General features: G+C 40.6%; 1 long non-coding RNA gene across 1 annotated transcript; it reads right to left on the reverse strand.

Moving 5' to 3' along the window:
* Positions 1 to 328: 328 nt before the first annotated feature.
* On the reverse strand, positions 329 to 14,041 carry LOC118616376. Its single transcript, XR_004956549.1, has 5 exons — positions 13,053 to 14,041; positions 12,750 to 12,871; positions 11,215 to 11,276; positions 3,229 to 3,307; positions 329 to 372 (listed from the first exon to the last, which is right to left on the reverse strand). It is a non-coding gene; the product is annotated as an uncharacterized LOC118616376 (long non-coding RNA).
* Positions 14,042 to 14,928: the final 887 nt, after the last annotated feature.

The raw sequence follows: 14,928 nt of genomic DNA on the forward strand, positions 1-14,928 counted from the left end.
TCAAAGGTCAAGATGTTTTCAATAGATTATCCCTGGTGCCACCCAGGATTACTCAAGGGTTAGTTATTACTCCAGGGTTAGCGATTACTTAGGGACTAGTTAGTGAAGAATGTTCTTCAGTAAATGAGTAAACTGACAACCCCTTTGGATGTCGTGAAGGCCTCTGGGAGTTTAGGTCAATGGCACTGAGTTATAACAATAGTTGTAATTCCAGTTTGGTTCTGGGAGACGGTCTGTGTAGCTTCCGTTCACTCTGCTGCCATTTTTTTCACCTCTTTTTTCTTTTTGCTGTTCTGATTTGGTGTTTTCTGCTTCCTTATCTTCCAATTTACTGATTTGATCCTCTTCTTCATCTGCTCTACTATTGATTCCCTGTAATGTATTCTTCATTTCAGTTTGTGTAGTATTCGTTTCTGTTAAAATGTTTTCTATCTCCATTTTTATGTTTCCCATCCCTTTGTTGAAGTTCTCATTAAATTTCTCTACTCTTTCCCTAAGTTCATTAATGATTCTTATAACCACTGTTTTGAACTCTGCATCTGGTAGATTGCTGATCTCCATTTTGTTTAGTTCTTTTCTAGAGTTTTGTTCTGTTCTTTCATTTGGGATATGTTCCTTTGTCTCCACATTTTGGCTGCCTCCCTGTGTTTGTTTCTATGTAGAGCTACTAGGTCTCCAGATCTTGGTAGAGTGGCCTCAGGTAGTAGGTATTCTGTAGGGCCCAGTGGTGTAGCCTCACCACTCACTGAGCTGGGTGCTCTAAGTGGGCCCCCTATGTGGGCTGTGTGCATCTTCCTGTTGTAGTTGAGCTTTGACTGCTGTTGGCATGTCAATGGAGGGATCTATCCCCAGGTCAATAGGCTGTGAGGACTGGCTGAGACCACAATGGAGGATTTGCTGTGCAGGAGCTGACCCCATGGAGCAGAACTCTCTTTAGTGGGGCTCAGATAGCCAGTAAGTCCACTCTTTGTGTGTTGAATGTGTCACTTGTGGAGATTGAGTCTAAAGCTGTCCACTGGGTGCACTGGCTCTGGGTCTCCTGGGAGGTGCTGGCCAAGGTCAGATGCTGCTTGTGCCCTGCCCAGGGCCCCCCAGCATGAGCTACAGGGTGATCTGCAGATGCCTGCTACTTGTGCTGGGCTTGAAGGTGCCCAGGAGAGGCCAAGCTGCAAACCAAGGTTGGTGCCACTAGTGCCAAGCCTGGGACAAGTTAGCAAGAGGTATGGGGCACAGAGAGGCCAGATGCTGCTTGTTTAAGAGATTGTAGTATAGTTGGCAGCATAGGCCAGACAGGCTATTTGTATAGAAAAGTTACTGGGCTTGGGTAGGTGGGCAATTTGGGTGGGGTGGAGTCTCAGGGAATCATCAGGACAAGGATAATGGTGTAAGCCAAGTGGATGGAGACTCATGCATGGTGCCCGCCTGCTGATTCTGTGGGCGTAGGGCTCAGAGAAGGAACAATGACCTCTGCCAGTACTTCTGTCTGGGATAAAGCTGCCCCTCTAGCTCTCACCCTGATGCCAAACAATTCAGTTCCTCCCTGTATGTCCCTGGTGCCTTTTGAGCTGCTGCCCTAGCGCTGGAGCTCAGAGCCAGTGAATCTGAGTAAGTCTATGTGAGGGCCCTCTAGGAGAAATGCCTGTGACTGCAGCAGCCCTCTGACTTAGCCACAATCTCCCCTGGTTTTTACAGCCAAAAGTTATGGTGAATTCTTTTCTGGCACTGGAGCCTAGGATAGAGAACCTGGTGTGAAGCTGGGACCCTCTCACTCCTCAGGTGGGACCTCCACAGCCCAGATATCCCTCCCAATTTTTAAGCACTATACATGGGTGTGGGACCAGCCTGTTCTGCATCTCTGCCCCTCCTACCAGTCTCTATGTGGCTTCTTTTTTCTTTTTCTGGTTTTTAATATATAAACTAATTATTTATAAAAGTCTCACTGTTTAACATATCTAATAATACAAATCCTTTGCAATGTTTAAATCACTTAAATAATAACATGGATACATTATTTTCAGTCTGAGTATGAATAAGTGCACTAGTGTGAATAAATGGATTTTTGCAATATACAGAATCAAGACAGTGGACAGTGTTCTCTTCAGCCAGGAACAAATGCAGGTCTTTGTGTGTTAAAATACAAGAATGTTTTATGTCCTATCTATGTCTACATTTAGTCATTAAATATTTAAGCTATGCATATAAACTGTACTAATATTCTATTGGCATCATTTTTTCATTTCTCTTAGCTCAATGTAATTTTTCAAATAGACTTTATTTTTTAGATCAGTTTAGTTACAGAAAAATTAAGGAGGTAGTACGGAGTTCCCATGTACCCTCTCCCAGTCTCTCCTGTTATTAACAACTTACATTAGTGTGGTACATTTGCTACAATTAATAAATAAATATTGATATATTTTTATTAACTAAAATCTATAGTTTATTAAAATTTCCTTAGTTTTTTAAAATAATATTTATTTATTTTTGTTACGGATGTTTCTCCTTTTTCCCCCACTGATACCCTCCTGCCAATCCCAACTCCTGCCACCAGCATTTTTGTCTATGTCCTTGTTTATGCATACATGCATATAAGTTCTTTGGTTTATCTCATCCCTCCCCCCACATCCACCTCTTTCGAGTTTTGTCAGTCTGCACCCCACTTCCATGTCTCTGAGTCTATTTTGTTCCTCAGCTTTTGTTCATTGTATTCCACAAATAAGTGAGATCATGTGATATTTGTCTTTCTCTGATCGGCTTATTTCTTAAGGTATATTCCTAGAAGTGGGATCACTGGATCAAACAGCAGTTCAATTTTTAATTTTATGAGGAAACACCATAGTGTTTTCCTTAGTGGCTGCATCAGTCTGTATTCACACCAGTAGTGTACTAGAGTCCCCTTTCTACACACCCTCGCCAGCACTTGGGTGATGATTTGTTGATGACAGCCATTTTGGCAGGTGTGAGGTGACACTTCATAGTTGTTTTCCTTAGTTTTTATTTAATATCATTTTCCTGTTCCTGGATCCCATATTACCTTTACTTGTCATATCCTCTTAATCTCCTCCTTGGGAGTGACAGTTTCTCTGATTTTTCCTTGTTTTTGATGACCTTGGTAGTTTGGGAGAATACTATTCAAGTACTCTGTAGGATGCCTCTGGAATGGATCTAATGTTTTTCTCAAGTTTAGACTTAAGTTAAGGTTTTGAGGAGGTAATTTTCCTGGATACTTACAGTTTAAAAACATATCTAGATTTCATCCAACTGTTGCCAGTAGCATAACTCATATAACATTTTTGGTACTGTGCCTCTTCTGCATGATTAGAGACAGAAAAGACAGTCTTAAGAAAAGAATATGATTTAAAAGCCATGCTTTAAAAAATAACTAAGAGGCAGATAATATTATAAAGACAGCTAACAGTAGTAACTTTATTTTACTTTCCTAAGTAAGCATGTTCTCTATGAATTAAAATGACCAAAACCGCCCTCTTCGGCTTGGCTCAGCAGTTAGAGCATCGGCCTGTGGGCCAAAGAGTCCGAGGTTCCATTCTGGTCAAGGGCATGTACCATGGTTGGGTTCATCCCCTGCCCTGGTTGGGGTCGTGTGGGAATCAGCCAGTGTATGTGTTTCTCTCACATCGATGTTTCTCTCTCTCTCTCTCTCTCACTCTTCCTCCCTCCCTCACTCTATCTGAAGATAAATGGAAAAATATCCTCAGGTGAGAATTAAAATTAATTAATTAATTAATAGAATTACTAAGAAAGTCAGACAAAAATGCATAAATAACATAGTTCAATTCTATATATCTTCAGAGGTACAATTTTGGATTTATGTAAATAAATGTTAATCAAGTATTTCAGTGTTTTCAAAGCACAGTCTCATATGTTTGACTACCAAATAAGCAAAAAAATAAATACTGTACAGGACTCTCTTGTCTACAAGTCAAAAATAGTCTGTCTTAAATCCTTAGATTTTGTATAGTAGACAATCATTCTCAAAGAATTCTCTCTTGAGAAGTGGTTCTCAAACTTTAGTATATATTAGAATTCCCTGAAGGGCTGTTTAAACACAGATAACTGGGCACAATCCCCAGCAGTTTCTGATTCAGTAGGTCTGGGGTGGGGTCTGAGAATGTCCATTTCTAACAAGTTCCCAAGTGATGCTGATGCTGCTGGTCTGAGGCCCACACTATGAAAACCACTGCATCAGTGTCAACAAGGAAGTTACATTCATTCATTAAGTGTCTATGATGATTAAGGTGTTTTACATATATTACCTTATTTAACTAGTTATAAAATCTTATCAAAAGTATAATGCCCCTTGCCTGGCTGGTGTGACTCAGTGGTTGAGCATTGAACCATGCACTAAGAGGTCGCCGGTTTGATTCCCAGTCAGGGCACATGTGGGGGGCATGCAGGAGGCAGCCAATTGATGTACCCTCTTATCGATGCTTCTCTCTCTCCCTCTCCTTTCCTTTCTCTCTAAAATCAATAAAGGGAGAAAAAAATTTTTAAACATATCTTTTAAAAATATAATGCCCCAAGAGAGAGAGAAAAAATGGCGGCGGAGTGAATGGAAGCTACACAAACCATCTCCCAGGACCAAACTGGAATTACAACGAAAACAAAGACAAATCGTCATGAAGGGGCAACCAAAAGACAGCTTGGAGGACCACATAACCAGGGACACTGACTCAATCCTGGTAGGCTTACAAGGAGGTGAAAGGGGGCAGGGAGCCCATGGTCCACAGTGGCCTGGGATGGGATCTGCTGCGGCCTCGGCTCAGACCTGAGGCCTCGGCTGGGACCTCCTGTGGCCTAGGCTGGGACCAGCGGCCTCAGCTGGAAGCTGCTCCTTCGGCTGGGTCCTGCGACCTTGGCTGGGTGCTACACCCTCGGCGGGGAGCTGCCGCAGCCTCGGCCACCCTTAACTGGGAGCAGCGCCATCGGATTAAAAGTCCCAGGCAGCTCCAGAGTGCAGAACCCAGACAGACGCTAAATTGGCAGCAGCCACTCACCTTGGGCTCTGGCAGAGGGAGGACAGACTGGACTGGAACTGCGTGGAGACACTCGGGATTTGGAGGGTGCTCAGAGCTTTTGCCGAGTGCAGCCACGCAGGACTGTGGTCATATTGCTCCTTCCCAGGGCCCTGGGGAGTTATCAGACCCTCTCTCGAAGAGTCAGCCACAGGAGGTGGCCATTGAAATGCTAATTGAGGCCCATTAACAACCAGCAACTGCCCCACCCTCTGGAAATCCTCTTACACTGAGCACCTGCAGAAGTTTTTAGTCAACTCAGAAACAAAGGTTCTTCAGGTGACCCCGCTACTAATAGCCTCCAGGCAAAAAAAAGATAGAGAATAATTACCATTCCCTGGGCTAGCAACTCTAACCAGGAGAGTTAAGACTTGACAGAGGTTTTAAAGTGGGTCCTCCCTGCCTCATCCAAACTCAGGAGGGGGAGCCACAAACAGCAGAACACCAACACCCACAGGGAAAATTTGGCAAGCTCCAAAGCCCACGGTGACAGCCAAAATGGTGAAAGAAGGAAACAAAAACCAAATGACAGAACAAGAAACCTCTACCAAAGATGAGATAAATGAGGTCCAGTTAAGCAAGTTAACAGAGCTAGAATTCAGAGCCATGATCTTGAGAAAGCTCAACAGCATGTGTAAGGATATGAGCACCATAAGTAAAGACATAGAAATGTTGAAAATCAACCAGCTGGAAATTTAAAACCACCAAGAAGAAATGAAGAATGACATATCAGAAATAAAAAAACACATTGGAAAATCTAAATAGCAGAGTAGAGGAAGCTGAGGACTGGACCAGTGAATTAGAAGATAGAGTTGAAAAAATAAACCAAAAGGAAAAAATAATTAAAAAAAACAGAAAAACAGCTTAAGACAACTGTGGGACAACTGGAAACGTAATAACATTCGTACCATAGGAGTTCCCGAAGAAGAAAATGAGCAAGGGTTAGAGAATATATTTGAAGAAATAGTGACAGAAAACTTCCCTAATTTGGTGAAGAAAGAAGGCATTCAAGTTCAAGAAGTACACAGAGCCCCAAGTAAGAAGAACCCAAACAAGCCCACACCAAGACACATAGTAATCAAAGTGCCAAAAATTAAAGACAAAGAGAGAATCCTAAAAGCAGCAAGAGAGAAGCAACAGGTTACCTACAAAGGAAACCCCATAAGGCTCTCAGCTGACTTCGCAACAGAAACATTACAGGCCAGAAGGGAATGGCATGAGGTAATCAAGGTCATGAAAAACAAGGATCTGAATCCAAGACTACTCTACGCAGCAAGGCTATCATTCAAAATAGAAGGTCAAATACAGAGCTTCTCAGACACAAAAAAGGCTAAGGGAATACATTAGCACAAAACCAGCACTGCAAGAAATGTTAAAAGGACTGCTGTAATTAGCAGTAGAAATGGGAAGAACAATAGAACCACACTAAACAAAAATGGCAATAAATAAGTACATATCAATGATCACCTGAAATGTAAATGGAATGAATGCTCCCATAAAGAGACACAGAGTAGCTGATTGGATAAGAAAGCATGACTCATCTATATGTTGTTTACAAGAGACTCGCCTCACAACAAAAGACTCACAAAGGTTGAAAGCGAAGGGATGGAAAAAAATCTTCCAAGCAAATGGAAAGAAAAAAAAAGCTGGGGTAGCAATACTCATATCTGATAAAATAGATTTCAAAATGAAGGCCATAACTAGAGACAAAGAAGGCCACTACATAATATTGAAAGCATCTATGCAACAGGAAAATATAACCTTAATAAACATATATGCACCCAATATAGAAACATCCACATATATTAAAAATCTTCTGGAGGACTACAAAGGAGAAAGCAACAGCAATACAATCATAGCAGGGGACTTCAACACCCCGCTGACATCACTGGATAGATCCTCTAGACAAAAAATTAGCAAGGAAACAGAGACTCTAAATGAAGCACTACACTAAATGGATTTAATATATATCTACAGAGAAATACACCCCCAAACCGCATAATTCACATTCCTCTCAAGTGCACATGGGACATTCTCAAAGATAGACCACATGTTAGGGCACAAACTAAGTCTCTACAAGTTCAAGATGACTGAAATCATATCAAGCATCTTCTCAATTCACAATGGCATGAAACTAGAAATCAATTGCAAGAAGAACATACAAAGACATTTGAACACATGGAAGCTAAATAGCATGTTATTAAACAATGAATGGAGTACCGAGAAGATGAAGAAAGAAATTAAAAACTTCCTGGAAACCAGTGATAATGAAGACATAACATCACAAAACCTATGGAATTCAGGGAAAGCAGTTCTGAGAGGGAAGTTCATAGCACTACAGGCCTACCTCAAAAAACAAGACAAATCTGTAATAGACTACCTAATCTCATAACTTAAAGAACCAGAGAGCAGACAAAAAGAAAACCCCAGAGAAAGTAGAAGAAAGGAAATAAAGGTCAGAGCAGAAATAAATGACATAGAGTCCAGAAAAAAAAACAAAAAAAAACAACAATTTAAAGGATCAATGAAACAAAGAGCTGGTTTTTCAAAAAGATAAAGAAGATTGATGGGCCTTTAGCTAGACTCACCAAGAAACAAAGAGAGAGAACCCAAATACACAAAATCAGAAATGAAAGAGGAGAAGTAACAACTGGCACCACAGAAATACAAAAGATTGTTAACAACTACTATGAACAAATTATATGGCAACAAATTCGACAACCTAGCGAAGTGGAAAATTTTCTAGAAACACATAGTCTCCCAAAACTGGACCAGGAAGAGATATAAAACTTCAACAGACCAATATCAACAGAAGAAATTGAAGAGGTAATCAAGACTCTCCCAGCAAACAAAAGCCCAGGCCCGGATGGCTTCACGGGGGAGTTTTACCAAACATTCAAAGAAGAACTAACACCCATTCTCCTCAAACTATTTCAAAAAATTCAAGAAGAAGGAAGACTTCCAAACTCGTTTTATAAAGCCAGCATAATTCTAATTCCAAAACCAGAAAAAGACACTACAAAGAAAGAAAACTACAGGCCAATATCCCTGATGAACATAGATGCCAAAATCCTGAACAAAATACTAGCAAATCGGCTCCAGCAATACACCAAAATATTATCCACCATGACCAAGTGGGATTCATCCCAGGGATGCAAGGCTGGTACAATATTCGCAAATCAATAAACGTGATACACCACATAAATAAGATGAAGAATAAAAACCACATGATCATATCAATAGATGCCGAAAAAGCCTTCGACAAAATCCAGCATCCATTTCTGATAAAAACATTCAGCCATCTGGGAATAGGGGGATCATATCTAGACATAATAAAGGCCATATATGAAAGACCTAAAGCCAACATCATACTCAATGGGCAAAAACTAAAAGCATTTCCCTTAAGAACAGGAACAAGACAGGAATGCCCACTTTTGCTGTTCTTATTTAACATAGTACTGGAAGTCTTAGCCACAGCAATCAGACAGGAAGAAAAAATAAAAGGGATCCAAATGGGAAAGGAGGAAATGAAATTGTCATTATTTGGAGATGACATGATACTATACGTAGAAAATCCCAAAGACTCCATCAAAAATCTACTAGACTTAATAAATGAATTTGGAAAAGTAGCAGGATACAAAATTAACGTCAAGAAATCGATGGCATTCTTATACACCAATGATCAACTCACAGAAAGAGAAACTAAGAAAACAATCCCAGTTACTATTGCGGCAAAAAAAAATTAAGATACCTAGGAATAAACTGAACCAAAGAAATAAAGGACCTATTCGCAGAAAACTACAGGTCATTGAAAAAAGAAATAGAGGAAAATATATAAAAGTGGAAGCACATACCCTGTTCATGGATTGGAAGATTTAACATCATTAAAATGTACATACTACCCAAAGCAATCTATAGATTCAATGCAATCCCCATCAAAATACCAATGGCATACTTCATAGAATTAGAACAAGTACTTCAAAAGTTCATATGGAACCTAAAAAGACCTCGAATAGCCACAGCAATCTTGAAAAAGAAAGACAAAGTAGGAGGGATCACATTACCAGATTTCAGGTTATTCTACAAAGCCACTGTAATAAAAACAGCCTGGTACTGGCACAAGAACAGGCATATAGACCAGAGAACCCAGAAATGGACCCAAGGCAATATGCTCAATTAATATTTGACAAAGGTGGCAAGAGCCACCTTGCCATATACTTGAGTGTGGAGTAAAGACAGCCTCTAATAAATGGTGTTGGGAAAATTGGACAGCTACATGTAGAAAAATGAAACTAGACCATCAACTTACACCATACACAAGAATAAACTCAAAATGGATAAAAGACTTAAATGTCACTCATGAATCCATAAAAATCCTAGAAGATGTAGGCAACAAAATTTCAGACAACATACGCAGCAGAATTTTTACTGATACATCACCTAAGGCAAACAAAGGAGAAAATGAACACATGGGACTACATCAAACTAAAAAGCTTCTTCACAGCGAAAGCTACAATCAATAAAATAGAAAGGCTACCCACTGTATGGACGATCATAATTGCCAATGACATATCAGATAAAGGGTTAATTTCCAATATATAGAGAGTACTCATACAACTCAACAAAAGGAAGACAAAAACCCAACCAAAAAATGGGCAGAGGAACTAAATAAACACCTCTCCAAACAGGACATATAAATGGCCAAGAGACATATGAAGAAATGCTCAACATCACTAATTATCAGAGAGATGCAAATTAAAACAACAATGAGGTATCACCTCACACCTGTCAGAATGGTCGCCATCAACAAACCTTCAAACAACAAGTGTTGGCGAGGGTGTGGAGAAAAGGGGACTCTAGTACACTGCTGGTGGGAATGCAGACTGGTGCAACCACTACAGAAAACAATATGGTGTTACCTCAAATAATTAAAAACGGAACTTCCATTTGACCCAGTGATCCCACTTCTAGGAATATACCCTATGAAGCTTGAAACACCAATCAGAAAGAATACATGTACCCCCATGTTCGTAGCAGCACTATTTACAATAGCTAAGATCTGGAAACAGCCCAATTGTCCATCTGTAGACAAATGGATAAAAAAGCAGTTGTACATATACACAATGGAATACTATGCAGCTGTAAGAACGAAAGATCTCTTTTCCTTTGAGACTACATGGAGGGACCTGGAAAGTATCATCCTAAGTGAAACAGGCCAAACAGAGAAAGACAAGTTTTATATGATCTCACTTATTTGTGGAATATAATGAACATAGCAGTCTGAGGAATGGGGAAGTCCCAGAGACGTGGAAGTGGGGTATAGACTGACAATCCCCAGAAGAGGGGTTGTGGGGGAGAGAGAAACCACAGAACTTATATGTATGTGTGCATGAACAATGGACATGGACAACAAAGCTGGGGACAGGGCAGAGAGAGAGGCGAAGGGGGGAATCAGTGGGGGGGAGAAACATCTGTAACAAAAATTAATTAATAAAAAAAAATATATATATATAATGCCCCTTTTGTAAATGGGGTACCTAGGCTCAGAGAGACTAAAAAATCTGCCTGAGAAAATAACAGAATTAGGAGGCCAAACTGCAGTTCAGCTCTCCGATTCCAATGCCCGTGTTTTCTAATACAACATATTGCTCCCTTGTTGATGAAGGAGTAAATGTATGCATTCCTGGCATGTTCATTTGAAAAAGAGACTGTATCAAAGATGTATACAGTGATTAGTAAACTAAAAGATTCTTGCTGAAAACTAGGTAAAGGCTCAGGGTCATGAAGAGAATTCATTTATCTCTAAACTTCTGAAATAAGGGTGAAGTGAATTTACTGCAGAACAGGAAGAAAATGTATTTAATATAGTACTGAATATTCCTTAATTACTATTATTTTATTCTTCCCTACAGAAAAACACACATTTAAATAAAAGTCCTTAAAAGAATAATTTCATTTACATTTAAGTTTCACGCATCACACTATTCTAAGTGTCTGCAGCTTTAACACTATGTCACCAATCTACCACTACTTACTCTGGTATTGAAGTAATGCAGCAAAATGGTCTTCAGTAAAATACTTTAACAATCACTAAAACATTTATCTCCTTTCACAAAGCAAATCAAAAGCAATGACATACAACAAAATAAGCAAATTAAATGTTAAGAAAAGTAGTACATCTTACCGTAAATAAATTGCTAAAAATGAGGTTGCCAATAATATAAATTTCTGTCGCTTTGTTATATTCTATATAAAAAAGGACATGAGACACAAAATTATATGTGGCTTCTCTTTTATATCCTTAGTTATAGGACTTCTGTTCAGCTAGATTTCAGGTGCTTCTGAATGATAGCTGTTCTGTAGTTTAGTTGTGATTTTGATGTGATTGTAGGAGGTTTAGAGTTACCTACGTCACCATCTTTACTGGAAGCCCAGTGTGTTTGTTTGTTTTTTCTCCCCTCTTGAAAAGTCTCAGGTAACCATTTAAACAAAGCTCTTTGGATTTTCTATATTTCTTTTTTAATCTTTATTGTTAAAAGTATTACAGATGTCCTCCCCTTTTTTCCCCCACTGACACCCTCCTCCCCACTCCTGTGCAACAAGACCCCCTCCCTTCCACCCCCCACCTTCTCCACACTGTTATCTCACTGTTGTTTGTGTCCATTGGTTATGCATATATGCAAATAAGTTATTTGGTTTATCTCTTCCCGCTACCCCTTCTCCCTTCCCTCTGAGTTTCGGCAGTCTGTTCCCTGCTTCTATGTCTCTGGATCTATTCTGTTTGTCAGTGTATTTTGTTCATTAGATTCTACATGTAAGTGAGATCATGTGATACTTGTCTTAGTCTGTGACTGGCTTATTTCACTTAGCATAATACTCTCTAGGTCCCTCCATGCTGTCTCAAAGGGTAAAAGATCCTTCTTTTTTTATAGCTATATAGTATTCCATTGGGTAAAGCTACCACAGCTTTTTTTATCCACTCATATACTGATGGGCACTTGGGTTGTTTCCAGATCTTAGCTATTGTAAATAGCACTGCTATGAACATAGGAGTGCACATATGCTTTCTGATTGGTGTTTGGAGATTCTTAGGATATATTCTTAGAAGTGGGATCACTGGGTCAAACAGCAGTTCAATTTTTAATTTTTTGAGGAAACTCCACACTGTTTTGCACAGTAATTGCACCAGTCAACATTCCCACCAGTAGTGTACTAGGGTTCCCTTTTATCCTCATCTTTGCCAGCAGTTGTTTTTGATTTGTTGATGGTAACCCTTCTGGCAGGTGTGAGGTAATACTTCATAGTCATTTTAATTTGCATTTCTCTGATGATTAGTGATGTTGAGTATTTTTTCATATCTCTTGGCCATTTGTGTGTCCTCTTTGGAGAAGCATCTATTCAGGTCCTCTGCCTGTTTTTAATTGGACTGCTTATCTTCCTTTTGTTGAGTTGTATTGAGTATTTTATATATTTTGGAAATTAATCCCTTCTCAGAAGTATCATTGGCAAATATGTTTTCCCATACAGTGGGTTCCCTTTTCATTTTGATGCTGGTTTCTTTTGCGGTGAAGAAGCTTTTTAGTTTGGTATAGTCTCATTTATTTTTTCCTTTGTTTCTCTTGCCCTAGGCTATGTATCGGTGAAAATTCTGTTATGTGAGATGTCTGAGATTTTGCTGAATATGGTTTCTTCTAAGATTTTTATGGTTTCACAACTTACATTTAAGTCTTTTATCCATTTTAAGTTTATCCTTGTGAATGGTTGTTGGTCTAGTTTTATTTTTTTTTCATGTTAGCGTGAAATTCGTAAAATCCATCAAGACACTTGTTTAACCTGTATCCCTAGTAGATAGAAAGCAAAAAGGTAAACTTTGAAAAAATTATTCTAGCCAAATACAGAAACCACAGGATAAAACCCAATAGCTCCTCACTTTTCCTCTGCAGTCACCTCTGTCCACACCACCCTCAGTGGGCAGCCTCCCTCTCATCTCCTCCCTTATTCCTCTTGTCCTCATGGACCCACCATCTTTCCACCAATTCCAGCCCAAACCATGAGCTTCTGGCTCAGGTTGTCCATTAGTTCCACCTGTGTTAAGGCCATGGCACTGGAGGAGATGAGCTGGTCTGATGAGCTGGGGGGATGGTGGAGGTAGAGTGTCACATACAGGAAAATGGGCCCTCTTGGACTATTTCACAGTGACATTTCTAAAAGACATGCCTTTCTTGATGAGGTGGTTTGCTTCTAAAACTGCCACAACAGTCCCTCCCATCCACATCAAGAGATGGGGTCCACATCCTTCTGCTGAGTCCTGCTAGGTCCTGTGACTTGTTTAGCCAACACAATGCAGAACTGACATTGAATAACTCCTATGCCTTGGCAATAAAGGCCTCTTGGAACCCAGCTGCCATGATGTTAAGAAGCAGTCTGGCCTACAAAAAAAAGAAGGGGTTCCATGGAGAGCGGAGAGACTCCTGCTGATGGCCAATACACCCTGCTTCCCACATGAGAGAGGCCATCTTTTCCCTCCCAAGATGGGCTCCCATCGGACTGCACCAGGCAATAATGTGCAGCAAAATCACCCACCTGAGCCCATCCCAGAAGGCAGATTCATGAGCTAATAAATGGTTGACTTAAAATGTTGTTTTAAGTCACTAAGTTTTACGGGTGGGAGATTGTTAGTTACACTGGACCGGTAACAACACATGCTAAAGCTGGCTGCTTTTTCTAGCAAGACTCAGGTGTGTTAGATTAAAAGAGTCTGTCCCTTTTCTTCATTTTACCAGGGCACTCCATCTTAGTATCCTGGCTTAGTACGAGCTGAGGCCCCAGTAAGCGGCAAACATAAGTGTCCTATCTCAGCAAGTGGGACAAGGATGCAACCTAGCAGCTATACCTGGAAGTGCCTAGTGAACTCCATTCAGCATGAATCTAAGTGCTATAGAAACACAAACTCCAAGAAACTTACATTCCAGATGAGGAGGTAAGACTCATGAACGTAAAACAATGGCAGATAATTCACAATCACAGAAGCACGTAAAATGACACTGAATGCTGTATGAGTTCACAGAACAAGGCTGCAGCAGTCAAGGAAGGACTGAAGATGGACATAGGGCTTGAACTAGACCTGGAGGATGGGAAGGACTGACTGATGTGGGAGAGAATGTTTTAGGTGTGTGTATGGAGATACCCTTGGAGGTGGTATAAAGATCTAAGTGAACTTGCTGAGAAGAGGGGCAGTGGTAATGCTGAGAGAAGGAAGCCTGGCCAGAAGGAAGAGAGGCCTCACAGCCATCTCTCACTCAGTGCTGCCCATAAGGTTGATTGGAATGTTTGGATGACATTCAAGAGTTGACATCAGCAAAGACTTCTTGGCATCCCATCATGTAAAGTTCTGAGGAAAGATGGTAAGTCCAGGAATGAGCCTGTCATCAAAGCAGGACCCACTTGGAGAAAAAAGCAAGGCTGGGCCAAGTTACAGAGGGCTTGGCTGACTATTGCACTGTTTGCATTTATGGACAAATTATGTCAGGCTCAGCCCTGACTATTTCATCAATCAAGCTACTGCCTGAATCATGGTCCCATGTTTGGCACAAAGACAATCTTCACCTGCCCTGGCCAGCATCCCAAACATTCACAGAGCCAAGATCTGCCCTGGGGAACATCAGTGTCATAACGTCTCTCTCTGCCAAATCCACCACACCTTTCCAGGCTTCCTACTCCCCTCCCTTTGGGGGTTGCCACCCTCCCTGCCAGGTTTCTCTGTGTAGCTTCAGCCATGCCAGGGCACTGACCTCACTAGGAGGATACTCCCACTCCATCCCACAAAAATGACAGTTCCACCCACCAACTGCCTTAACATGGGAGGAGCTATTTAGGACTGCACCTACTCTATGGGAAG

Source organism: Molossus molossus, unplaced genomic scaffold (assembly GCF_014108415.1).
Source record: "Molossus molossus isolate mMolMol1 unplaced genomic scaffold, mMolMol1.p scaffold_m16_p_4, whole genome shotgun sequence".
Taxonomy (NCBI): domain Eukaryota; kingdom Metazoa; phylum Chordata; class Mammalia; order Chiroptera; family Molossidae; genus Molossus; species Molossus molossus.